The 26332-nt window shown below is 39.8% G+C and overlaps 1 pseudogene across 1 annotated transcript in view; it reads left to right on the top strand.

The window, feature by feature from the left end:
* The window catches only part of LOC113589032 (calcium-activated potassium channel subunit alpha-1a-like), an 87749-nt pseudogene that overhangs the window by 15160 nt on the left and 46257 nt on the right, over window positions 1-26332 (top strand). The window contains exon 2 of the transcript XR_014117179.1: window positions 4949-5113. The product of XR_014117179.1 is annotated as a calcium-activated potassium channel subunit alpha-1a-like (transcript). The remainder of the gene's footprint in view (window positions 1-4948; window positions 5114-26332) is intronic.

Genomic DNA, 26332 nt, shown 5'->3' on the forward strand with positions numbered 1-26332 from the left:
AGATACATATTACACTTAAGAAATTGGAGAGTGTAACCTGCCTGATACGCAAATGCACAGCTAGTTGCACATGAGTCTGACAGCATGTCCACTTGGAGTTCAGATGCTTTAATGGCTTAGATGCTTTAATGCTGTACATCAAGAAGGTCATGTCTTTGTGTAACCGACATGCAGGATAATGAAATGGGCCAACGGAATGTGTGTATATAAATGAAATGTGAAGTATTTATGGCATAGAAATAATAAAATTTACTTTTATCATCAGTAGCCATTTTGATAAAGTAATTGCATAAAATGATTATTTAATCTGTATTAATTTAGGGTAAACCAGACAGTGATGCAGTTTTGTACTTTTTGACATGGCCTCATCACTCTAAAGGTCATGGTCGGTTCTCCAATGTTCTTTTGATAGGTGTGTAACATTCTCCTGTTCTGTCAATCCCTAGCACAGGCCAAATTAGACCGGGACCTTGTCTTGCTCAGTGGGGCATTTCCTTTGCAGAAAGTAGCATTAAATTGCAGTAGCTAATAAAATAATCTGTTGGAGTGTAAACAGTGAAGCTTGGTGTAGTTCACACAGCGAGTGTGGCCTCCCTGGTGTGTTGAGGTTTTAAGTCACCTGTTCCGCTGTTCACTTCTCACCCAGGGACTGAAGTGGGAGTCATAGGGAGAGAAAAGGGCTGTGAGCTGGACTGTGTTGGACTGAAAACTGATATGTGGGCTAGTCTATGAGCTTGATTGAGTGTAGATCTGTGATCTTTTTGTGTGAATTTAGCGGGTCTGAGATCTGTTCTGTGAGCTAGACTGAAAACTGGTCTATCAGCTGGTCTGTGGGATGGACTGAGAGCCGAATACACTTATCTATATGCAGGTATTCAGGACTCTGCAGTTGTTGTAGTTAAAAATAAAATCCCTCAGGAGCTACATGGCTCCACCTTTCCCCCACCCCACTGATGCAACATGAGCTGCCTCACTCCTGATAGCTAGTTACACAGACACACCTCTGTGTAGCTTATTGCTGCTGTTTTTGATAAGAAGGGATTGTCAGTGTAATTAATGATGTTGCTCTCAACCTGCCTTACCGCAATTTGTTTGTTGTTACTGGTAGTGTGAGATATCACCTTTTATTATGATTTTCAGGTCCGAGTGTCTCTGCCTCTCACCACACTTGTACATGTCACCTCTCATCTGTTTTACATCCAACAAGTGTCCATGCCTACCGGAAACCTTTTTTCTAATGAAGTTTTCTAATGATGACTCCAGTTTTCTTAGCCTGTCACAGGAGGGTTGGATGGTCATAGTGCCTTGGTGAATCCTCCTACTTCTAATTGCTTCCTGCCATCAAATGTCTAAAATGAAATTACTGTTATTGTGATTTCACTATCACAGGTGTGAAGGATAGTGAAAATCTTGCATGTTTATACACATTACAGTATATAAACATATGTCAAAGCTCATGGTTACTATATTCAGGGAAAAGACATAAATTGGGATTAAAGCCAAAGAGGCTGGTTAAAAAAGGCACAAGACCACATCTTTTGGACACTTAATTCTGCCACATCTCTAGGAAAATATGTACTTATATCATTTTCATATTCTATTTGGAAATATTTTGTGCTATTTAGGATTAGCTAATCAGTACCATAACACCAGATTAAGGAGTCTTGGGAAAACAAGCAGGCAGCATAGTGGCTTTGGGTTGAGCATGTTTGCCTCTCAGTACTAGAGTCTTTGGTTCAATTCCTTATCTGGGTGGAGTTTCCATATTCTCCTTTTGTCTGTGTGGGTTTCCTCCCACAGTACAAAAAAACATAGAGGTTAGGTTAATTGGATATTCTAAATTGTCCTGTATAAATGTGACCTGTTTGTGTGAATTTGTGCATGTATGTCCTGGTCTTAACCTCCTGCTCTTCATCTGCACTGGATGCAGTCCCCAGGGGCTGTGGTTTCTGATAGAGAGTATGTTGTGCGCAAATGAGCTGCTTCTTCTCATCAGTGATTGAAAAAAATCATCTCTCTGTAAAATGTCCTTGAGTCTGAGAAAGGAACTATATAAATGCAGAGTTAGGCTGTTAGGAGACTGGAATTCCTTAATTTATGGAAATGAATGGGGTCTTGATCTGACACAATCAATCTACATTAAAATTGTAGCAAACAACAAATGAGGTGATTGATTAAACTTTAGGCTGGGATGTGTCTTTTTTGCCAAGACAATGTTGGTTACTTTACTAACATTGTGTTACTTTTTAAAAGTGTAGATCTTAATTTCAGGTTCTGATAAAGTGCAATAAGAAGCTGTACATTTTTTTTTAGCATCCATATTTAATCCCATTATCAATGCTGGATTAATGGTGGCTTTTAAAGCTAACATTGAACGCATGTCAGTTAAATTCAGTCTACTCTGAGCTCACTGATCTGGAGCACTGAAGTTCTAATTTGCTGGACTGGAGCCCATTACTTTCGGAGTGCCAGGCTGGGTTAGGCCAGGGTTTGAGATTAAATTTGGATTTGCTGAATTTTGACATTTGTTAAATGTGAGATTTGTTAAACTTGCTTTCTGGACCCTCATAGTCCTATTTACTGGAGCACTGTGTTCTGATGACCTCTGAACAATATTATCAGATCAAGAAACATTCACATATAAAAACATGTTTTAAGGATTATGCAACTACTCCTTCTGCACATAGTATTTCATCTAAATTGCACTAAACATTTTATTTTTGTTATGAAATAAAGTATTGGCAATAAAATATTGAATAGAAAAGGGGTGTATTCTGTTTACATTTTTACATGAATATCTTGTTTTACACAATTATTTCTTTGACTAACTAAATTAGTTCATCATATGTAATGGAGGGAAAGTTTGAGAATTTGACACTTGAGGGCAGGACTCTCAAGAAGTGACTAAGCCACTCAAGAACATCTGTTTTCTTTGTTTTAAGCCATTCTTGTGATGCTTTGGCAATGCGTATCATTGTCCTGTTGAAATGGGACCTTCCTATCCAGCTTGAGCTTTCTCAAAGAGGGGAAGGTGGTTTTTATCTAGAATGCATCTGTGCCGGGCATCATTCATCTCTGTCAGTCCTGAGCACACTGCCGGGCCCTGCTGCAGAAAAGCACGCCCCTAACATACCGTTACCACCACCTCATTTCACAGTTGGCATAGTGTTTCCTGGCTGATATGAAGTGGTACATTTATTCCACACATACTGCCTAATTTCCAAGCCAAAAGGTTCCAATTGTAATCACACCACAACACTTTCTGCCACATTTTTGGCGTAAATTCTTATCAGGCAAGCGTATATATGTTGTTTTTTTGTTTGTTTCTTTTTCTTTCAGCAAGGGCTTATTCATTGCCACTCTTCCATAAAAGCTCTTTTTTATGCAACATCTTGTAAATTGTTGATGCATGAACATCATGCTCAGCTACTGCCTCAGCCAAAGTGACAGTAATGATACAGTAGCTGCTCTAACACTCGCCCTTCCTGTTCTCTGGATAAGGTTAGAGCAGAGACCTGACATTGGCAGTGTGGCTCTAGTTTTTATGTTAGAGTACTTTCTGAAAATTGTTCTTTGTTATATTTTAAATGGACAATGTGAGTAAAATAAATGAATCCTTTTTTAAACACTATAAATATCTTACATGCATATAATACAGATATTACTTAAATTGTTATAGATGACAAAGTGTCTGATTAGTTTTCCTTGTGATCCTGTTAATGTTGCATGGAAAAAGAGACAGAAGCCTTTTCTGCTCACGAGGACCACTTTATTGCAGAGTTCACATGCGGCAGAGACATCCAGAACAGTACTGAGTCTAACAGAAAAGTGGGTGAGGGCTGTTCACTGAAAAACTCACCACAATGACGGAAACACACTTCTAACTCAGTAATTAACTAACAGAAAGACTGCATGACAAAAACAAAACAAAAATCCAAAATAAACAGTACATTACACATTGGCTTTTAAACTGTTTTCAGTCTGCGGGAAGGTGCACGACATTGTGGGAATCCTAACCATGCCCTCCCTGCCCTGTCCATCTCTCTCTGGCTAGTGACAGAGTCCATAAAATTGAGTGTGGTCTGTGTGAGGCTTTAAGCTAACCTGATGCCAGCAGTGTGGCAAACAGGCATTTGAACTGCCCTTTAATGAGAGGACCTAGCTTGGAAGACTTCAGCATTATGAGACAGAATCAGTTAGATAAATGTGGTGAAGTGCCAGTTGGAGACTCATATATTCATCATGGATCATGGAAAAAAGAGAGAGAAGCAGTACAGAAAGGAGAGAGAGATGGATAAAATTAACTTTGTGATCGTTATGTGTTCATATTCGTTGAGTCTCATGTCAGTCGTATCAGATCATATGAAAGTATTGCCCCCAAGAAACTGGTGATAAAATGGCTGGTATGGGCACTGTGTATGTGAGGGTCAAGCCATCCCTGCTTGTTGGCCTGAGTAGCCTCTCCTCAGAGCAGACAGTTCAGTTTGATCTACTCCTCCTCACCAGCCAAGAAGTAGCTCTGTATGTGGCACATACTGAGCATGGGCCCTGGGATGGCTGCATTCCCTGCTCCCATGGTAGCGCTGCTTATGCTTGGTCGCTCACTCGCGCTCTCCCTCTGTAGCAGAGCTGCACTGTACTCTACAGCCTGCAAAAAGCTGCTATGCTTTCTTTCCCCAATGGGCTCACACTGAACATGGCTTCTGAGATTTGTTGTCTTTGAGCTTTGTAAGACATACCCTGTACCCATTTCATTGTGCCAGGAGTCCTTTGATGTTGACATTGTGTGTGGGGGGGTGGTTGTGTGTGTGTGTGTGTGTGTGTGTGTGTGTGTGTGTGTTTGTGTGCTGTCAGTTCTAGAAGAGTTTTTAAAGGGTAAAAATAAAGATGAGCACAAAAGAAACTCAATGCACTGTAATACAGTATTCACATTTTTATTTGTGTATAGGAAGCCCAGGGTGTCCGTGACCCCACTGAGACTACTGACTGTCCAGGTGAGGGTACACAGGAGGAAGACCATGAGCATATGGAGCTTCCGGTTGATTGGATGACTTCAGTGAAGGACTGGGCTGGGGTCATGATCTGTGCCCAGAACCTGACTGGACGCATGCTGGTAAGTCCCACCTCTCCTTACCTCTGACATCTTCATATCATATTTTGCCTCATAATTCCTTCTTGAGCCATACATGCGCTTGCTTTCTCTCTGTCTCTGTGGGTGTGAGTGTATGTATGTGTGTTGAGAGAAAGACAGAGTGAGTGTCTTTCTTGTCCTTGTTTTGATACGGTTACCTCTCGTCGATGATAATGTGAGTGCCACGATAATGTGAGTTTATCAAGATGCCGGACCCTCACCCCACTTCCAAAAACTAATAGCGATGTTTGTAAATCTAACCAAAACCAGGAAAGTCAGTGTTTATTAAATGTTAAGCTACATCAGAAATCAAACGTTGAACTTCAGTACGTAAAAAAATGCATAACATTTTAGCTAGCTATATTACTACTTTTAGTACGTTTTAATTTAGTATTACTACCCTCCGTAGTGATGTTCTCGTTTTACATGGGAGTAGTGAGCTCTGGCATTGAAGTCTGCACTGTCTCGTTAAATCATGCATCCGGCCATTTTTCTTCTGGTTTTCCTGCATTTCACCGTAAATATAGTGCTGGGGAAAAGGCTGATTTGGTAAGGCCCTCTGTATGAGCAATATGAATGCCGCAGTTATCACATTACCATAGCTGCAGCCCTCTGTGTTGGTGTTTATTACCTAGCTACTTAAGTATGGTTATTAAAACTAGAATGTGTGTTCTCTCTTGACTCAGGAAAAATGACTGAGGAAGGGTTGGTGAAAGAGAGAGCAAAGATGTATGACCTCTCTCCTGGAGTGAGACAAAACTATTTGCATGATGGCTTATGTTGATAGAGTGTAGCATTGCCCAGAAGAGGTCACTTGGAGCACTGTCACTCAATAATGCATCCATTGTTCAAGGATAGTCATGTTTACATCTGTATGGGATTAATGTGCTTCTTTAGAAAGGCAGTTCATGTTTAAATGGGTCAGAGCTCAGAGTGAGTTTCCTTCCATCATGTGTCAGGATTAGGAGATTTAGCATTCCACAGCATAGACTGATTGTGTGAAATTAGAGGTCACAGGTCCAGAAGGAGCGCCTCCTTTTACTGGGCTGTACATATGTGTATTGTTTGTTATTTGACATCAATGCTGGCATCTGTGATACTGATATCTGACACATCACAGAATTTTTGATGTATGCTTATGAGTATCCTGGCCAGTCTCAGATCCTGTGAGGGAGCGTCTCTGCTTGTTGTGATGAATCACAGTGCTCACATGACATTTTATTAAAAATAATACAGGCCTGTATCCATAATATTTATCAAGGGCTCACAAATGTACAAAGCATGTTGCAGTGATCTGAGATTCTCTAGCTTCTTCCTTTAGCCTGCTCTCACATCTCATGGTGGTCTCATATGAACTGGTCAGAACAGTGTGCATCCGAGTTGTTGCAGTGTGTTGTGTGTAAAATTAAATTCATGATGTAAATGAAGTGTTTTTATGCTGAGTTAATCTACAGTGGGTAAATATTATAGAATTCAATGGTCTGCGGTATGCAGTTAGGGTCATAAGAAGGTTGAAGTAGGAGCTCATGTGTAAAGTGCTGTGTGTGTGAGTGAGTGTGTCCATATATGCACATGCATAGGTTCACTTGGACATGCGAGAGTGGGTGGGTGGGTGGGTGGAATAATTGGTGTAAATGGTGATTCTGTGATCCCTCAGTTGCTGAGAGATGAATGAAGATCATAATTGAACACTGTAATACACTTGTGTGTGTGTGTGTGTGTGTGTGCGCACGCGCTTGCACGCATGCACATGTTCGTGTTTTGGTGAGTCTATTGTCTTTCTTTCCATAAAAAATAGTATAGTGCATTACTGTGTTTACCTGGCTTGGTCTGTAGCCATGGTAACAGTAGCCAGTGTGTGTGCACGCATGTTTGTCAGACACTTTATGGCCTGTTCCAGCTCAGAGCTAATTCCTGTACACAGAGCTAATTTAGTATTAAGGAAAGTAGCCTAGAACCTGGTCGCAGATTTGCCCAGTAGTGACATCTGAGAAACAGCATAGCTTTCTCCTTTGGGCTATTAAATCTAAAAGTCACTGCAGAGCAGAAATCACTGGGTGAGGACTATTGATGGCTGTCCTGTCATTTTTGTTTCTGATTTTAGTGTTTTGCAGCTTTGTGGCTGTTCTAAACAATGAAATTGTACTTGGGAATGAAGGATTAACCTGTTTCATTTTGACATTACATTTTACCAAATGTAAACTGTATAAGATGCAAATTTAATAGTTTTTTTTTTTAAATGTAAATCATTTTTTGGTCATTATGGGCATGTTAATAATAATAGTAATAATAATAATAATAATAATATCTTAGTCACTGTAGTTTGGTTCCCTTGGTCCAGGGAATAAACCAAAATTTGGTTTATTTGTCACATACATAGTCATACACAGTATAACTCGCAGTGAAATGGTTGAAAGTGCTCTGTCCAAACTGAGGAAAAAGAAAACAGGGGTGCATAGAGAAATATATATTCTATATATGTACAAAAATATATTAACAGTGTATGTACAATATATGTATATTATGTTTATATACACAATGTACAATGTATATGGTTGTGTGTATATATATGTACACAATGTACAGAATGTACAGATCCATTTTGTAAAATGACATATTTACATTTTTTATGTTGCATGGTAGTAATTGAATATATATATATATATATATATATATATATATATATATATATATATATATATATATATATATATATATACACACACACACACATATATATATATATATATATATATATATATATATATACACACTTATGTTACACGGTGGTGGTGGTCCCCACAGTTTATCAGTTTCCCTGATTCAGGGCCTGAATGGCCTGTGGGAAGAAGCTCCTCTTCAGTCTCTCTGTCTTGGTCTTCAGGGAACGAAAGCGCCTCCCTGACCTCAACAGAGAGAAGAACCTATTGTTGGGATGGGTGGGGTCCTTCACAATCCTCCTGGCCTTAGTCTGGCACCGCTTGTAGTAGATGGTCTGCAGGTCAGGAAGTTCCGTGTGAGTGATGCACTCTGCTGAACGCACTACCCTTTGGAGTGCTTGTCTGTCCTGCTTGGTGCTATTCCCAAACCAGACTGTGATATTCCCTGTGAGGATGCTCTCAATAGTGCAGGTGTAGAAGTTCCGCAGTACCTTGGAGGGCAGTCTGAAGTCTCTTAGGCGTCTGAGGTGGTAAAGACGCTGACAAGCCTTCTTTGCCAGGGAGTTGGTATGGCGGGACCAGGACAGGTCCTGCGAGATGTGAATACCAAGGTACCTGAAACTATCTACTCTCTCCACCGTGGTTCCACTGATCCTCACAGGTTGGTAGTGCCGCTTCTGCTTCTTGCTGCAATCCACAATCAGCTTCTTTGTCTTACTGACGTTTAGGAGGAGATTATTTTCCTGGCACCAGTTTTCAGGTATTTAACCTCCTCCAGGTAGGCCCTCTCATCGTTGTCCGAGATCAGGCTCATGATGACAGTGTCGTCAGCAAACTTGACAATGATGGTGGAGCTGGAAGTGGCTGTGCAGTCGTAGGTGTACAGTGAGTAGAGCAGGGGGCTTAGGACACAACCCTGAGGAGCTCCAGTGCGGGTGAGGGTGATGAGGCACAGTTGCCCACCCGTACTGATTGTGGTCTGTCTGTTTAGGAAGTTGGAGATCCAGGGATGTATGCAGTCCTAGATCCTCCAACTTACTAGTGAGTAGGGAGGGGATGATAGTGTTAAATGCTGAACTGTAGTGGACAAACAGCATTTTAACATAATTTCCCCTGCCTTCGTCCAGGCGGGTCATTGTGGTGTGGAGCAGATGTGCAGTTGCGTCATCAGTGGTGTGGTTGTGGCGGATTGCAAACTGCAGTGGGTTCATGGAGGCTGGCAGTGAAGATGTGATGAAATCTCTGACTAGCTTTTCAAAGCACTTCATCACAACCGATGTGAGGGCAACAGGGCAGTAGTCATTGAGGTCGGAGGGTCGAGGTTTCTTCGGGATGGGGACAATGGTGGATCGCTTGAAGCTGGACGGGATGATACGGAGCGTCAGGGAGAGATTGAAGATGTTGGTGAATACCGGGGCTAGCTGATCTGCGCAGGCGGTGGGACCCTCCCGCAGATACCGTCTGGTCCCACCGCTTTCCTGGTATTCACCCTTTTAAACACTCTCCTCACATCACTCTCCGTGATGATGAGAGAGCGCTGTTCTATGGTGGGCCCTGCGCATGCACCGGTGATGAGGCACATATATATATATATATATATATATATATATATATATATATATATATATATATATATATATACATATATACACATATACATACACACACATATACATACACACACATATACATACACATACATACATACATATATACACATACATATATACATATATACACATATACACATACATACATGTATATATATGTATGTATGTGTATATATGTATGTATGTATATATATGTATGTATATGTATGTGTGTGTATATATATATATATATATGTATGTGTATGTATATGTGTGTGTATGTGTATATATATATATATATATATATATATATATAACATTTTAGGTTATTTTGTGCTCTCTGCAGTGCCCAATAAATGCATAGGTATAAAGATAATCACATACGTCCTGTTAATATAATATTATGAGTAAGGAGGAAAATAATGTGCAAGGCCTTTAATATTGTAGACACCAATTTCTGCTGGAAATCTTTGATTTATTCTACATGCATTAAAGTTTAGAATTACTATTTGTAACTCAAACACGTGTGCTTTTTAGCTTGTTGGTTTATGTTCCTGCTTGTCTTTTACATGTTTCATCAGTATCATTATTTGAAATGCAAAGTCATTGTTTTTCTGTAATCTTCCATCAAATGCTTTTTCCTGCTTTTTTGGGGGGGGGGGGGGCTACATCACCATGGCTACATCACCATGGCTGAATGGCTAGGAAACAATGTTAAGCAATCATACCATGTCATGTTTTCCAACATGGAAAATCCATTTTAGATTATGGAGATTAATAAAATACATTTGCATACATTAAACCACTCATGTTTTTATTGTTGATACAAGGAAGAAAATGACAGTAGAACCAACAGAAAACCCTACACCCTTTCAGTAAATAGATCACAACCACCATGTTCAGGATTAGACCGCTACTTGTTAAATTGGAGGTCCCGGTCACCTCTTCAGTGCTTGAGATAGCTAGATGATTAAGGCTCATGTTATCCCTGTAAATTATCTCTCATTTCCCTCATGTAAAAACTACCAGTACTGAATCTGTCAGTCTGTACTGCTAGTTTATGTACTGCTAGCTTCACTCTGGACTCTTCACTCTTTGATGGTTTGATGGCCAGTGAATGCTGAGTAAGTGTCTTAAATGTCTCTTAGCCTTGTACTAAATTATTTGATCCATGTACTGGGTGAAAGGGTCCCTTGGAACTGAAGGGAAGTAAGCTGTTGCGAGACTCTGATTGTTTTGGCCCAGGGAGGTGTTGGAGCTCTTAAGTGGATTGACCTGCTTGGGTGCTGCTAGTATTGCTGCTTTCTGAATATTTTAAAATTAAAAAAAGGGTCATGAGATGAAAAGCAGCATAACAAGCCACATAAATCATCACCCAGCAGGGTTTGACTGAACAACACTTCTTTGAGTGTCTTTCAGTAGATTTCTCTCTCTTTGGGAAGTCTGTAGAAAATGGACTTGATATAATTAGACTGCCCATTTAGTCTGGGGGGAAAATGGAAAATGGAGATTAGATTGGTGTCTGCATGTCCCATTTTAACAGGTCTTCCAGAGAAAGCTTTTTGTGTGTGTGTGCGTGTGTGTGTGTGTGTGTGTGTGTGTGTGTGTGTGTGTGTGTGTGTGTGTGTGTGTGTGTGTAAATAGTTGGTGTTGGAAAAATTCCATCTGTTTCATTAAGGTGATAAGATCTGAAAGATTTTTGAGTGTTTGCTCTCATTTTACTAACTCATGAACTCGTAGCTCTTTCTGTGTCATTTGTGAAGTATATTGTATGAGAAGCTGGTGGGTGTATGTGTGCATGCGTATATGTATGCATGTGTATGTTTTGTTAATTTGCACAGATGGTGGACACATGTGCGCGCACGCGTGTGCGCACACACACACACACACACACACACACACACACACACACAAGCTTCATTGCTGGTGTGTAGTCTCCTTGACTGTGCCCAACAGGCCAGGGCCCAGCACAGTTCACTGATTTGTCTACTCAAACACCCAGATCCGTCTCAGCAGCTCATTACAAGGTTTAGTCTGTTTTCCAGCTGGGAAATCACTATTCTTTGCTGAACTCCAGAGCTCCACACCAGGAACTGAACCCTAGATAATTTATCTTAACCACCAGCAGTTAGGGGCTTTCTCATGATCATGAACAATCACACACCTACAGTAAATCACGTCAAATTGTTAAGTAAACGGACTCAGATGTGTGATTTCTTCTCTTTTGCTGTTTTTAATAGGTAACAAAATGCATGATTGTGCGTGTCATTTTTAGCTTTGTCAATAGCAGAGTGAAATATTAAATCCAATTTCTTTAGATTCTAAACATGTTGGATGCATCAGCACTTGCTCACACAACTGTAGCATACAGATCTCAACAAAAGAGATGCAATACCTGTTTTTGCAATATCTGCTGACAATTTTTTCTCCAAATTCATTAGGTTTAACATCTGATCAAAATTCTTGCTCTGGATAGTCCTTGATCAGTGGAAAATCTGGACAATTTCAATAACTAATTATAAGAAAAGCAGGTGAACACAGTTTATAATGCATAATAACTACTCTGAGGATGCCACAATATTTTAATTTGATGAAAAAATGATAATCCCTGATTGCTGTAATGATCCCAAAATGTTTGATGGGCATCTCTGCCATGGTGAAGAACTTGCACACTTTCCATGGTTATGTAATCATGCACAACCTCAAGTACCACAAGTTTTGCCTTCTGAGCTGACTTGTGTGTAGGTCATTTAAACAGCAGATCCTGTGTTCACAACCGGGATATATCTAGCCTGAAAGTTAGTTAACCCTCTAGGTAACCTCTGTGCAGATACACTCTTGATTTTCCCCTGCAACAGCATCTGTACTGGCTATTGCATTGTGTGCACAACAACAGACTGAAATTCCACAGAGTTCTGTTGTTTTAAGCATCCAATGAACCAGCAGAATGTGCTGAGTGCATGGCTCACCGGTCACTTAACAAGTGATTTTCTTATGGCTCTAGTATACTATATACATTATAGGGTTGAGTGATATTTACTTAATCTAAGTAATGACAATGTTTACAGGGAAACATTATGATGGACGATGACATTGGGGGTGGCGATGAGGTTGTAGCAGGAGTCTTAGTTTCAGTGTTGCTGAGAGTGTACCTTATCTGTCAAGGGTAAGGTGGTCCTCTAGTGTGTCACCTGTGCAAATGATATCCACATAATGGAACACATTTCTCCCAGCCGATCAGCAGTTATAAGATGACTGAACAGTGGAAAATAGCTGGACTATTGTGGAGGCCCACCCATGTATATTGTATCTGATTAACAGTAAACACTAGTTTCCACTGATCCTGTTTTCTGACTTGGTGTGACCAAAACCTTTTCACAATGTCTTACACTTTAAGCCAGCTTGGTTGTGTAGTTTGCTTTTCTTGCTTCTGTTGTTAACTCACTTAGGATGTTTGATGGAGTAGTGACAATTGAAATGGATTTAGGCAGAATATGATAGTGATTTAGCTGTGAGCCGTCACATGCTTTTTGGCTTTGGAACAGGATAAACAGATGAGTTACTTATAGAGCTATATTGTCTGACTGTGCCTCTACTTTCAAGTTGCTCAACAACTTAATGAGCTGCTGCCTTAGCCTCAGCTTTACCTTTTTTACAGTTTTTGTGGTGGAGGTGGATTTTTTTCAGTGCAGATTTACATCATCCAATCGTTTTTGTCTTTTGCCTGAATGTGCTCCTGTTTATTAATTGTTGAATCAGATCTAGTTCAGAAACAGTTTATATTCAACTTTCCCCTAATGGTTTAATTAGTCATTTTTCTGCTTGTTTTTTTGAACAATAAATAAATATACCCATACTTCTGTACGATGTTCATTCCTTTTGAATTCCCTGGAAGACACCAAAACAGTTCTCCATTTACCACTGCACCTAAATCTAAGTGAATAGTTACTGTGTGTGTACCTGTCATTAGGCCGTCCCTGTTACTTTGACTTTATCTTCTCATTTGCCAGCAAAGTGGAATAACTATACATGAGCAGTCAGCTCCTACAGGGCCTTGAAAAAGTATTCATAAACCTTGAACTTTTCCACATTTTTTCATGTTACACCTACAAACTCAAATGTATTTCATTGGGATTTTATGTGATAAACGAACACAAAGTAGTAAGTAATTGTGAAGTGAAAAGAAAACGATACATGGTTTTCAAATGTTTTAATAAATAAAAATCTGGAAAAATCTGCATTTGTATTCAGCCCCCTGTACTCTGATACCCCTAAATAACATCCAGTGTGACCAACTGCCTTCAAAGGTCACCAAATTAGCAAATAGAGTCCACGTGTGTATATCAAGGCCCTGTATATTAATAAGCACATTATATGTGTTTAGCTTTCATTTTGATACAGTTGCCACAGTGGATAATACTCTCTAAAGGCTGGCCACACATCATTCGGAACTGCCAAATTTAACTAGCAGGTTTCCCAGGTCAGATTTTATGAGGTTTGAGTTGCTGCCTCCTACTGATTGATTTGCACAAGCTGTTCTCACTGTTAGGTGTAGAGATTGCTGACTGGAGAAGGTTGGGTGTTTTGATCCACTGCTTTCCTTGAGCTTATGCAATTTTGTAGGAACAGATTTCAATTTATTTAGCTTGAAACCTTCTTCAACTGAGTGCTTGGACTTGTCACAGAGTTTACTCCTTTTCTCAAAATGACTAGGCCTGCTGGGTTATTTGTGCACCGTTCCTTCTGGCTACTTCGCTGCCACAACTGTTATTTTGTTACACCTTTGTGACTCACCAATCTGTAGAATTAAACGTATTATTTGGGGGATTTTGCTGCATGATTTTGCTGCATGCCTGTTATACGTGTGTACCTATCTTATTTTTAAGAAACTACAATTGGATTGAATTATCCCTAGTCAGCAAGAAGCTCATGATCGCCTGTTCTGTAATTCCTATCTGCTAATGTAAGTTTGTGACAATAAAATGCCACAGGGTGGAGTTTCTCAGGTTTCCTCAGGTGCTGGGATAAGACCGCCCCAACGCCCATGTCGGCTGCATCTACTTCTATCACAAATGGTCTGGATAGGTTGGAATGTTTGAGTATGGTGCCTATAGTGAAATATTCTTTTTATGAAATCAAAGCAGCATTAGCTTGGGGATTTCATAGTATTTGCTTAGTGGAAGATTTAAGGAGAGCAGTGAGAGGAGCAAAGGTACTTCTGTAGTTCCTGATGAGGTGCCTGTAGAAATGTACAAATCCCAGAAACTGTTGTAGATCCTTAACAGAGGTAGGGATTGCCCATTGGGTAACCGCTTCAATCTTCTTACCGCCCCTGACAGTTCCATTAGCGCTGCTAATTTTTAATGCCATCAGGTGAATAAATGAAAATGTCATTAATGTAAGCTATGACATATTTTCCTAACATATTACCCTGGACGTTGTTGATGAATGCTTGGAATACAGAAGGAGTGTTAGAGAGACCGAAACGCATTACCATGTATTCGTAGTGTTCAGTATTGGTGATGAAATGCCATTTTCCATTTGTGCCCTTCCTTTATCCGCACAAGGTTCTAGGCACGTCTGTGATCTACCTTTGTGAAATAGGACAATCCACATAGTTCTAGTGCCACCCGGACCAAAGGCAGGGGATAAAGGTATTTTACATGATCTTAGTCCACCATCCTTCTTAGAGACACAGAAAAATCCAGCAGCAGCAGGTGATGTGAAAGGTCAGATGAACTGCTGTGCTGAAGCCTCTTGCATGTAAACCTCGGTTTGCTTATTGCTCAGTGTAAGAAAATAAATTTTGGACTTAGGAAGCACTGAGCCATCAACAAAGTCGATAGCGCAGTCAAAAGATCTTTATGGAGGAAGACAGGTAGTGGTTTTTTTTTTACTGAATACTTCTCTGAGCTCAGAGAATGCTGCTGGTGTTGAGTAGAGGACTTTCAATGGCTGTGTAAAATCTAGACATAGAGGGTTTTTTTTTTTTTTTTTTTTTTTTTTAGGTCTTCCTCCATAAAGACCTTTTGGGTATCTCATATTAGATACCCTGTACTGCCCTATTCCTGTGTCTGTTCCAGCATTGATCGATTTGGGTGCTGAGGGAAATTTTTATCCAAACTAGCTCACCATCTTGGTATTTCCTTAGATGACCTCCACATGCCCATGAATCTGTCCGCTTTGGATGGTAGACCAATAGGAGAGGGGGTTATTTTCTCTCACCAAGCCTGTGCAGGTGGACGCTAGTACAGTCCACTCTGAATTTGTCATGTTTTTTGTAGAATGTCTTTTTGTAGAAAGGCCACTAACAACGCTGGTTTATTCTAGCCACTGCCCTCTGCTAATGTACAAAACTCTAAGGCATAGACTGCTACTGAATGATTACTTTCTTGTATCTTGGAAAGTAACTCCCCATTAGAGCTGTAGTTTGTGCTGTTTGCCCTGTTTCTGCATCAGAGCAGTAACAGATTAGGCCATCCCCTCGAACATTTGGTGATGCCATCCTAGGAGTTTCCCTTGGCTGGTGATGACGGAAGAAAGAGCATCTATATCTGCTGACTGCATGAGTGCGAAGTATTCTGTAATGAACTGGGCCAGAACTAGACACTTGCAGATATTTGAAAGATAGTTGGTTTTATTGACAGAGGGATAATGCAGAGTCAGAGTTGTTAGCCATGCAGAGATTGATAAACCGAGATGAGACAACCAGCGTACATGGAGCAGGGAGAGTGGTAATCGGTGAAACAGTCCAAAAGGTACAGAGACAAATGTCAGTTCAGCAAAACAATCCCAACAGATAGGGATTAAACAGAGACAAAAACTAGGCAGCAAAACAGGTCAGTAACTGGAGATACAAAAAGGAATAAGACTCAGTATGTATGTAATGATCATGGCAATACTTTGCAAAGTATGTTTGGGAACAAACAGTTTTAAATAGATAGGTAATAAATAAGGAACAGGTGGAATGAGTCAGAAATCAGGAGAGGCAGATCCAATGTGCTTGTGACTATTGGAATAACTTGATTGATTGATGGGAGGGCTGCTATCAGGTGGATGCTGGGAAATGGAGTCCAGGATAGGGAGTGACTTGCGTATGCACGCATCACAGATACATTGTAGGTTGACCTGAGCTGGATAATGATTTTGATGCTTATTTTCATTTATTGGATGATGTTGGATGCTTAATCATTTTTCTGATGTAAGATGTATACATTTCCTTGAAGTAATCATATATAAATCAGTCAAAGAGTGAATATAATTAATATATATTCCTTTATTTTGAGATCAGTTAATGTATTGGTGCTGGAATCTCAGCATGTTTCTGGAATAGCTGGTGTGCTGAGCTTGGCTGTGCTATGCTTGGCTGTGCTGAGCCCACTGCAACATTGTAATTATGGAAGTTTGATATTCAGGAACCATCTGCAGCTCTGTTCCTGTCAGATCAATGCTACAGTAATTAAAGTGTTCAAGATACTGAGTCACTATTGCATAATACATTTCTCACTAGTTGATCATCTGTTTACTAAATCGCTGCGTGCGTGCATGCGTGCATGTGTGTGCGTGCGTGTATTCATGCACGCATGTAAGTGGTGTGCATCTTCAAGGTGTGCACATGCGTGTAACTCATGTGCATCTTCAAGGTGTGTGCGTGCGTATGTGTGTGTGTGTGTGTGAGTAAGAGAGACTTTTTCATGCCATCCCTAGCACCTGGGATTTTCACTCCAGATGGAGATGGAGATGTAGGACATGGACTAGTTTAGTTCCAAACTGAATTGTACATGAGTACAGTGTCTGAAAATCTCTCCTATCAGCATTTGTATGTCTTGATAACACTGCTCCCTAAAATGAGATTTGCAAGTTGTGTTCTGTGTATGGTTGGACGGTTACGTTGCCATCGATGTTTGTTTTTCAAAATACGGTATAAACATGTATCATGTTGCATTGCTACCTCTCTAGCATGTTTGTACCTTTATTATACATGATGGATATTTAAGAAGAACTTTAAATGTTGCTAACTATGACTAAGTGAAACAACTATTTATGTTTGGCTTAGAGTTTACTAAAGTTAGCAGCACACAGGCATGCTTTTTTGATTCTTTTATTTTTATTAGCTGATGTGCCTTTTTGTGCTAAGTGGATTGATAATTTCTGATAACATTTTAAAGAATTTCATTATGTTTTTGATGTATTGTGTATTATGTACCCAGAATTCTTGCAATTGTTAGTTTAAAGACTACTCCCTTAAACGAGGCCATGTGTAGGAAAGCTACATTAAATCCATAGGCTATAAAAAACCCACAGCATGCAAAAACACAACAAGGAAATCCCAAACAGTATATGTGCAATGTAAGAACATAGAAGGTGGGGTAGGGGGTGGGGTTGGTGGTGATGATGATTCCATAGATGGTGAGCAAATCTAGACGAGGCTCAATCACGAGAAGAGTGGAGGTTGGCATATGGGGCAGCTGACAGACTATCCAAGGAGAGCATGGGTAAGGGTAGAGGGATGAATGAGTGCAAAGAGATGAGAGGCAGCAAGACTGAATGTGAAGAGGAGCATTGTGAAATGAATGCGATATTTAACCAGAAGACAATTGAGGTTACATAAGATGGGTGTAATGTGCTGCTGAAAAAAAGCGGGTGTTTTTGAAAGAGGCTACTGAGTCTTGCAACAGAAAACAGTGCACCCTATAATTGTGAGATTGCAGATGATGTTATAGCCATCTATGGCTGTGAGCCTGAGAAAACCAAATGGCTGTGCTCAGGTAGGGAGGAGTGGCAAAATTTCTCTCCTCTGTCAGTTACAGTCAGTTGCAGTACAAAGGCAAGAATAAGAGACTCAGCAACAGATGACTGATAGATGAGTTGCTTTGATCTTTGCAGTGTTGTGGAAGAAAGTAGTTTTAACAACAGCATTGACATGAATGAGAGTTTTGAATGAGATTGAGTTGACACCCAGGTTTCAAGCAAGGTTGGAAGGGGAAACAGTTAAGCTTCATCATCCGTGTAAAGAGCTATTGAGCCAGTTGGACTGTGAGTTGATTTAGAGTAAACGAGAAAGGGCATCATCCATGTGTAAGCGAAAATCCAGTTGCTGATGCTGATGACTACAAAAAGGTAAGGTATGACCTATGTAGAGCCTTCAAGGAAGCCAAGAGACGATACAAACTGAAGTCAGAGTGCTATTACAGCATTGCTGACATTCAGTGCATATGACAAAGGCTGCAACACATCACAGGCTATCAGGGCAAGCGCAGGTGCAAAACAAACTGCCATGTCACACTGCCAGATGAGCTGAATCATTTCTGTACCTGCTTTGATGTCCTCAACACTGAGCCACAAAAGAGTGCTGTGGCTGCAGGGAGCAAATGGAGCGCACCATTGACAGCTGCCTCAGCAGAAGTGAGCAGGACCATGAGGAAAATAAAAACACGCAAAGTGCCTGGCCCTGGTGGGCATGCAGGGATAGCTCATTAGAGTTGGCTTGCAGACATGTTCAACATGTCCATTGCAAAAGCCACAGTATCTACCTGTTTCAGGACAATCACCATCACATCTCTCTCCAAGAAGAGCCCAGTCACCTGTCTAAATGACTATCGGCTGGATGTGCTGACTCTAATTGTGAGGAAGTGCTTAGAAAAGCTAGTCCTAACCCACATTAGTCCTGTCCCTGACCCACTACCCTGAGAACCCTGAATCAACTACCCTATGCAACTGGGTCCTGAATTTTCTAACAGTAAGATATCAGTTTGTCAGGATTAGCAACCATACATCCATAAGCACAGGAATTTTCCATGGCTGTGTGTTTTGTGCTGAGTCCCATGCTGTACACTCTCTTCATGTGCTTCCTTCCATACAAACACAAGTGTCATCAGATTTGTGAATGATGCTACTGTCCTTGGAGAAGAGAGATGGCTGATATGGTGGCATATGGAACTTTCCTGTGGATTTTTGCACAAGAACACTTAAGTCTTACTGCTCTTAGTCAATCAGAACATATCAATGTACACTTTACATTTAATTATCCATTCTTTAATGTCTTTTATTGCACACGCACCTACTTCCTATGTACATACAGATGACCTTGTATATACGTAATATATTTTTTCATATGTGCATAATGTATTCTTCTATTTTCTTATTGATTTTTTTTTCCTGCCTTTCTTTCCTACTTATTTATTTTATATTATTATTATTCTTTAGCCAGAACTGAAGGAATGCCGAATAAGAGTTTCATTGTTTATTGTATCTGACTGCTAGGCATATGGCAGTAGAATCTCTTGAACTGTTGAATCTTGAATCTTGAGATGGGTGAGCTAGTCTGTTCTGTGCAGTCTGGTCCCACAGTAGTTCACATGGGGTTGTCTATGTGCATATCAGGACCAGAGATCTCAGCTTCCACTTCATCTGATTTATAACAGAGAATACCACTTGTTTTTGTAATTGATGTTTCTTTTGAAAGACAGCAGCAATGATAAACTTGTTCTGCTTATTATTGGGTAGACACAAGAGAAGCAACTCCGGAATTTGGAGAGTGGGAAAATGTGCAATGTGTGAAAATGTGCAATTGTTCAGCACTACAATGGTTATATGACTTGTGATGAATGAGCAAATATTTGTGTGCATATTAGCGATACAGTTCCTATGTCAGTACGGTATACTTTAAAAGGTACACTAAAAACATTCTCACTAAATAAGATGAATAAAGAAATTAAGTAAATTATTTGGAACACACTTTTATTAAGCAAATTGCACATGACTACCCAACCAATTAAAAGAACTTTCATTTAAATAAGACAATTTAACTATAAGAAATTAAAGTTTAATTTATCCAGCTCCCCTGAAAATATTCTTCTAAATTCAACAAAAAAATATCTTGAAATAAAAACATGGGGGAGGAGAACAACCTAATTAATTTAACATTAAATTAAAAATGGCAGTTTAAAATAACTGTCTCCCATTACAATCATCAAGGCCCTTGACTCCTAACAATTTGCAGGGACCTATAGTATGACGGGGAAAACTCTAATAGAGTAGGGTCACTAAAGTTAGACAAAATGAGATGAATTCATAGTAATTAAACTTACTAATGATCGATGCCCAATGATTGCTTTACTGGGTGGAGCCATGCTTTGGGCCTCAGTGTTGTGTTCCTTCCTGAAATACGGTCAATTAAGAATATTGCCCTTGTCTTGATGTCTGGGACTTTTTCGCTGCTGACAAAGCTGACCTTAACCCTGGGATCCATGAAGAATGCAGTGTCCAGAAATTCTTGTGTTGCTGGGTCATCTGCTCCCTATAGCCTAACTGCAAAATATAACAATTTTAAGGTATAATGGACTATTCCAAAAAAAAAAAAAAACTTCCCTGTTCTTTATTGGAGATTTTAAACCATAAACACATGGATCATCACAATATATAGAGAACTGATATCAATACTAAATGTGTTAACATTTATTAAATACTATGAGATTTCTGCTGCTTCCATGCTATGAGTCGTTCTTCCATTGGCTGAACAGGCTATGGCTGAATAGAAGCGGATTTAACTGACACGTCATTCTTAAACTCACTTTAAAACTGAATAAAACAACTATACCAAGATTCCCAATTAAAATAATAACAATAGTAAATTCCAGTATGTTCCGGCCAATTTTCATTCTATTACACTAATGCCACATAAAGCAAATGTATTTTCACTTACCAATGGCAAGATGCAGCTTCTGGCCAAAACACTGACATCTGAGTTCAGTGGGCTTCACAAAGTTTAACTCATTGTTGGTGGTGATGCAAACTAGCTGCTCTTCCTGCAGAGGCCAGCTGGCCAAAGCCTCGTGCAGTCCACATGCAATATTTTCTACAATATGTTCTACAGTGTGTTTTTATTTCAAAGTCTTGATCAAGAAAGTGTATAGTGAGGCTGATGTAAGGATGTGTTGTTCAACTGGACCAAAGAACTGTGGTATAGGTATAGAAGACTTGGGAAAAATAACTCCTTGAAGGAATCTGGTATCTTCAATCAAATTTGTTTGTAAATAATTCGTTATTGTCACGGTTGGTCCCTCCTTGCTTCCCTGTTCCATGGTTTCCTTGTAATGTTTCTTTCTCCATTCTGCTCCAGTCCTTGTTTTGGTTTTCACCGTTTATGATTTGTACCTGTGCTACCTAGTGTTCTTTAGTTCAGGTATTTAGACCCTGGCTTGTTCCCTTTGTCTTGGCTGTTCGTTGGATGTATGTATGGATGTGTTTGAAAGCCCATCTGTTTTTGAAGCCTTTGCTTATCATTACCTCTGTGTTATAGCCTGCTTCCCCCTTTTTGCCTTCATGTGTTTTTGGTTTGTCTATCATGTATCCTAGTACTCTCCATATTGGCTCAGTGACCCTGGACCATCATAACGACTCTGAATCTGGATTTGCCCCTAATAAATCTTACTCTTCTCCGCACATGCGTCTGCCTCCTTACCGCTCACTGTTACAGTTATGGCCTCTGTTGTGGTGTTTGGATGTTTGGCATTAAGGAGTCACGTTCGAAAAACTCTGAAAAATGGACTGTTGTTTTACTGATGGCAAAGTTTTAGATTTGTGGGTTTGGGATTTGGCTAGATTAGAATTGTTTAGTTGTAATTGTAGTTCTTTATGGCTTTTTTGCAGGTGATGATGGAAGTTGGTTGTGTTTCCTCTGGAAGTCGCCACAGGTGTTAGGCATATTTTACACAGTACCTGTGTTTAATATGTTATCTCTCCAGAATCCAAAATCATTCCAAATAGCAGAAATGTACCATATTGTGCTTGAATACGCAAGACGCGCAACTTTTTTGAGCCAGTTTTTGTCATCAAACAGCTTAGCAGGCATGTTCTCTGAGAGGAAAGAGGCAATTTCTGTTTTATGTTTGTAAAAGTGTGATGGAAGCTTTCCCCTCAATAGCCAGTGAGTGCTATCACACCTGTATGTGCTCAGAGCCCAGGTCCTTTGAGCAACTTTGTAAAGCACCAACTGTTCTTCACTGTCTGTTTAATGTGGTTAACCACTTTGTTTACATCTTTCAATGTTTCCTCAAGCACTGAGACAATATTCTTGGCTGGCAAAAAGCAGTGGATCCATGTTGCAATAGCTGCCCTCTGAGGAATTCTCCTCACCACCCCTGAATGTATTCTGGTTATGAATGCAGTGCCGTCAGTTGTGTTTCCAACACACTACCCAGCTCAGGGTCACTGAGCCCAAATACTAGTCCACAGTGCTGAAAATGTCCTCTGAATTTATAGTGGTATGGAAGTCTCCTTCTCGCACGTTTCACATTATCTAGTAAAGTTGCATGGTTGACAGTATCTGTGGATTCATCCATCTTTAAGACATAGTAAGCTCTTGCCTAGATACATGCTGTGTATACATGCTTGTTTTTTGTTACCAGACCTACCTTCAGTGTGTCTAGCTTTGGTATCCTTTTACAGTGGTATGTTCTTCAGCTTTTCTGCCATCATGTCAATGGCAGCAGGTAAGAAAAGGTCTTCTTCTATTGTATTGGGTTTCTTGGCCTTGGCAGTACAGTGAGATGCATGGTAAGATACCCAAAGCGCCTTTTCTTGTTTGTGACATGGTCAGGCACTTTTGTGATGCCTTCATCTTCTGGAGTCGTCTTTGAAAGTATTCCACCGATTTGTCTTTGCACATGTGATGTTTAAATTGTGTTTAAATTTTGATGATTTCATGCTCTCTTGTGCTATCCATCATGAGGTCCCTTTTCATATGTGTAAACATGTGTAAAAGCATATTTTACATACTCAAGGTCATATTTGTGTTTCACCGTCTTGACTGAATTTTACTGTAAATTTAGCATATTACCTTCAAATGTTTGTTTTATTATGGTAATGGGTAACCTACTGCATTCCTTTATCCATATGTCAATATAAAAATCTGAAATCAGATAAGAATTTAAAATGGGATGTTTTCCATAAGACCAATCCCTGCAACCCATTCAGAATGAGTTTATGACTCAGCAGAGTGTGGCTTACAGGAATGTGGTAAAGTGTTTTTGAACTATACTCTGAGAGGAATAGAATAATGTGGTGAGGTGTTGTGCTGCACAGGTTACTATGGGCCAGAACCATTTATTCAAGACACCATCCGAGCAGTAGACGGTGACCCTGGGCATTACCCAGCAGGATGTTGTCTGTCTTGGGGGGTAGAGCAATAGTATAATTCATGTATCTCATAATGTGATCCTCCATGTCTACTGATATAAAACTAATGCTTACATGCATTATATAATTAACAGAATTTCCTTTTAGTATTGATTTGATGTGCTAGTATGCAGGTTTGTAATGTGCTCACTGCACCTGCTCTAACAGCTGATTTAGAATTGTCATCTGGGAGTGGGCCTGAGGTCTTCTTGCCCCTATAACCTTAAAGATCATTTTACAGTATATTCTCACTGACTTCATAAAATAACTCCATTTACTCACTGCAGACAAAAATGTTGTTCTGTCTTTTCAGTGAGCCATTTCCCTGAGTCATTCTAATAATGAAAAGTAAAACATTTTAAGATAGACTCACCTTCAGTGTTTTCCCAGAACAGGTGCTATGATTGGCTGTTTTATTTGCACACTAGGAAATGTGCATGGCCAGCAGGATAGGAGAGGACTATTGTTGCGATTATAAGATCGATGGGTTGTGTGTGGCAAGCACTTTTTGCACTGCTGTTATTTAAAGTCTATTAAAGTGAGGCTTTGTACTTCAGGACCTTGGACAGCATTCAGTTCTGTTCAGTTCAACTGAAGTGCTTTGGTAATCATGAGGAGTCTGCTAGTCAGTGATCAGTTACCTTGTCTGTTTTTTATTCTAAGAGATGTGGAAAGAGAGAAAGAGAATGAGATGTGGAAAGACAGAAAGAGAATGAGATGTAGATAGAGAGAAAGAGAATGAGATGTGGAAAGAGAGAAAGAGAATGACTTCTGTAATTCTGTCCATGTTAAATGCTGGTTCAGATTTAAAGGAGATCAGCAGCACCCCAGTCAATTATAGCCAGTCCTACATACGATCATCTCTCACTGATCCTGAGACAGGCTGCAGAAGGCAAGAGATTGAAGACCACAAAGCTATGATTTGTTTGTTTATCAGATTTTTTGACCAAAACATAATAGGAAAAACAAAACTTTATTCATGTCTTAGCTTTTCTTGCCTGCATGAGCTACAAGTTTCTGTGAACTTTTGAATTTAATGGATCTTATTCAGAACATCAGTTTTACATGGAGTCACGCCTCCTAGTGGTTGACAGAGGATGTCACAGGCTTCCCTGCTGCCATGGAAACCACTGTGAAGTAGCATAATCATGCAATAGCCAGATAGGGATGGAGGGAGGTAGATTAATGTACTGATAAAATTGCAAGGGTGACTACTGTGTTTATCAGCATACCCATCCATTGAACCTGTCTCTTGTTGGCTGACTTGGCCATGCCTGCATTTGCTTTGATGTTTTGGACACTGTTTTGGAGGATCTCATCCCCAAATGGATGATCTGGAATTAAAAATGCATGCTGGAGTTTTTTCATAGGGTAGGCTCAACAGCAGTACAGTGACAACATTTCCCATCACGGAAAATAATCGGCCTGCCTTATCCATAATGTATGCATTGAGCTGACTGGGTAAAGAGGCAGGGAGGCAACCCTTTGTGTAATATAGAAACAGGTCCAGATAGACCAGGCCTGTCCTGCACCCTACATATATTATGTAACAGACCAGCCTGCAGTGGCTGTGGTATAAACATTGTCTGATCTTTCTTGTCCTCTCTGGTCTGATCTGCTTTGACCTCCTGCTTTGCTTTAGCTTATCTTTTCTAAAGTATCTTGTCTTATCTCTCTAGAATTGTTGTTTGATGTGACCATATCCATGCAGGTTTGGTATGGTAAACAGGGAAAAGAACAGCAGCAGTAGCCAGAAAGAAACACAGTCACAATGACATGAACCAGTTTCCTTAATTGCCTGATGACAATGTCCTGTTGCTTTGGGAACATGGTGTTCTTCACGTGACAGCCAGAATATATATGTGTGTGCACGTGTGTGAACTTGTGGCAGTGCACGTGCACAAACAGAGTAATTGAAATTCTATGTGCTGCAGTATCTAGTTCTACAGTTCAGCATGAGTGGATGCTTGTATAGAGCGACTCCTGCTCATATTTCACTCAGGGAGCCACTGTATTCTCAAGCACCCTTACTTACACGCACAAGGTTACAATAGCATTAATAAACCAGTGACCATACCGCGCACACTTACTGTCTTACTGCATTTTTAACAAGCTTTTATGGTAGGTTTTTACCAGAATTGTTTAGATTAGTTAGTCTGATGTCAAACCACTATATTCGTTATTGTACCAATTACATGATGCTTATTGAATTAAGAGAGGTTTCCGTTCTGCTCCAAATCACATTATTAAATAATGTGCAATGAACTCTCTTACGATAAAAAACAGTTTGCATTGAGGTCTTCATTCATCCCCATGGGAAACATGGAAGCCAACTTGCAAATCTAAAACACCTCCCTCTGTAATAATCTTTTGTCTCTGTCTTCCCCTCTTCTTTGTATCCCAACCATCTCGATACCTAGTAAACATAAATCTAGATGAGAGTGTTTGGCTGATTTTCAAATTTAAGGCTCCACTATGGCTCCAGACCATGCTAATCTTTATTTAGGATATTTAGAAGAACTATATGTTTTCAATAACAATCCTTTTTTAGAAAGCATTATTATATTTAAAACCTTATTTTGATTATTGTCTTGTGATCTATAAGGGTTCCCAGCAAGATACTGAAAAAGATACTGAAAAAAAGAGTCTTCATGCTAAGAGTGCCAATCCTATTTCTTTGAAACGTGGCCTACCTTACAGTCAGTTCATTAGACTCGAACACATTCACTCAGATGTATCTGATTTTGAGGTGAAAGCTGATATTGTTTAAAGTG

Source organism: Electrophorus electricus, chromosome 15 (genome assembly GCF_041902795.1).
Source record: "Electrophorus electricus isolate QZ-2024a chromosome 15, ASM4190279v1, whole genome shotgun sequence".
In the NCBI taxonomy this organism is placed as follows: Eukaryota; Metazoa; Chordata; class Actinopteri; order Gymnotiformes; family Gymnotidae; genus Electrophorus; species Electrophorus electricus.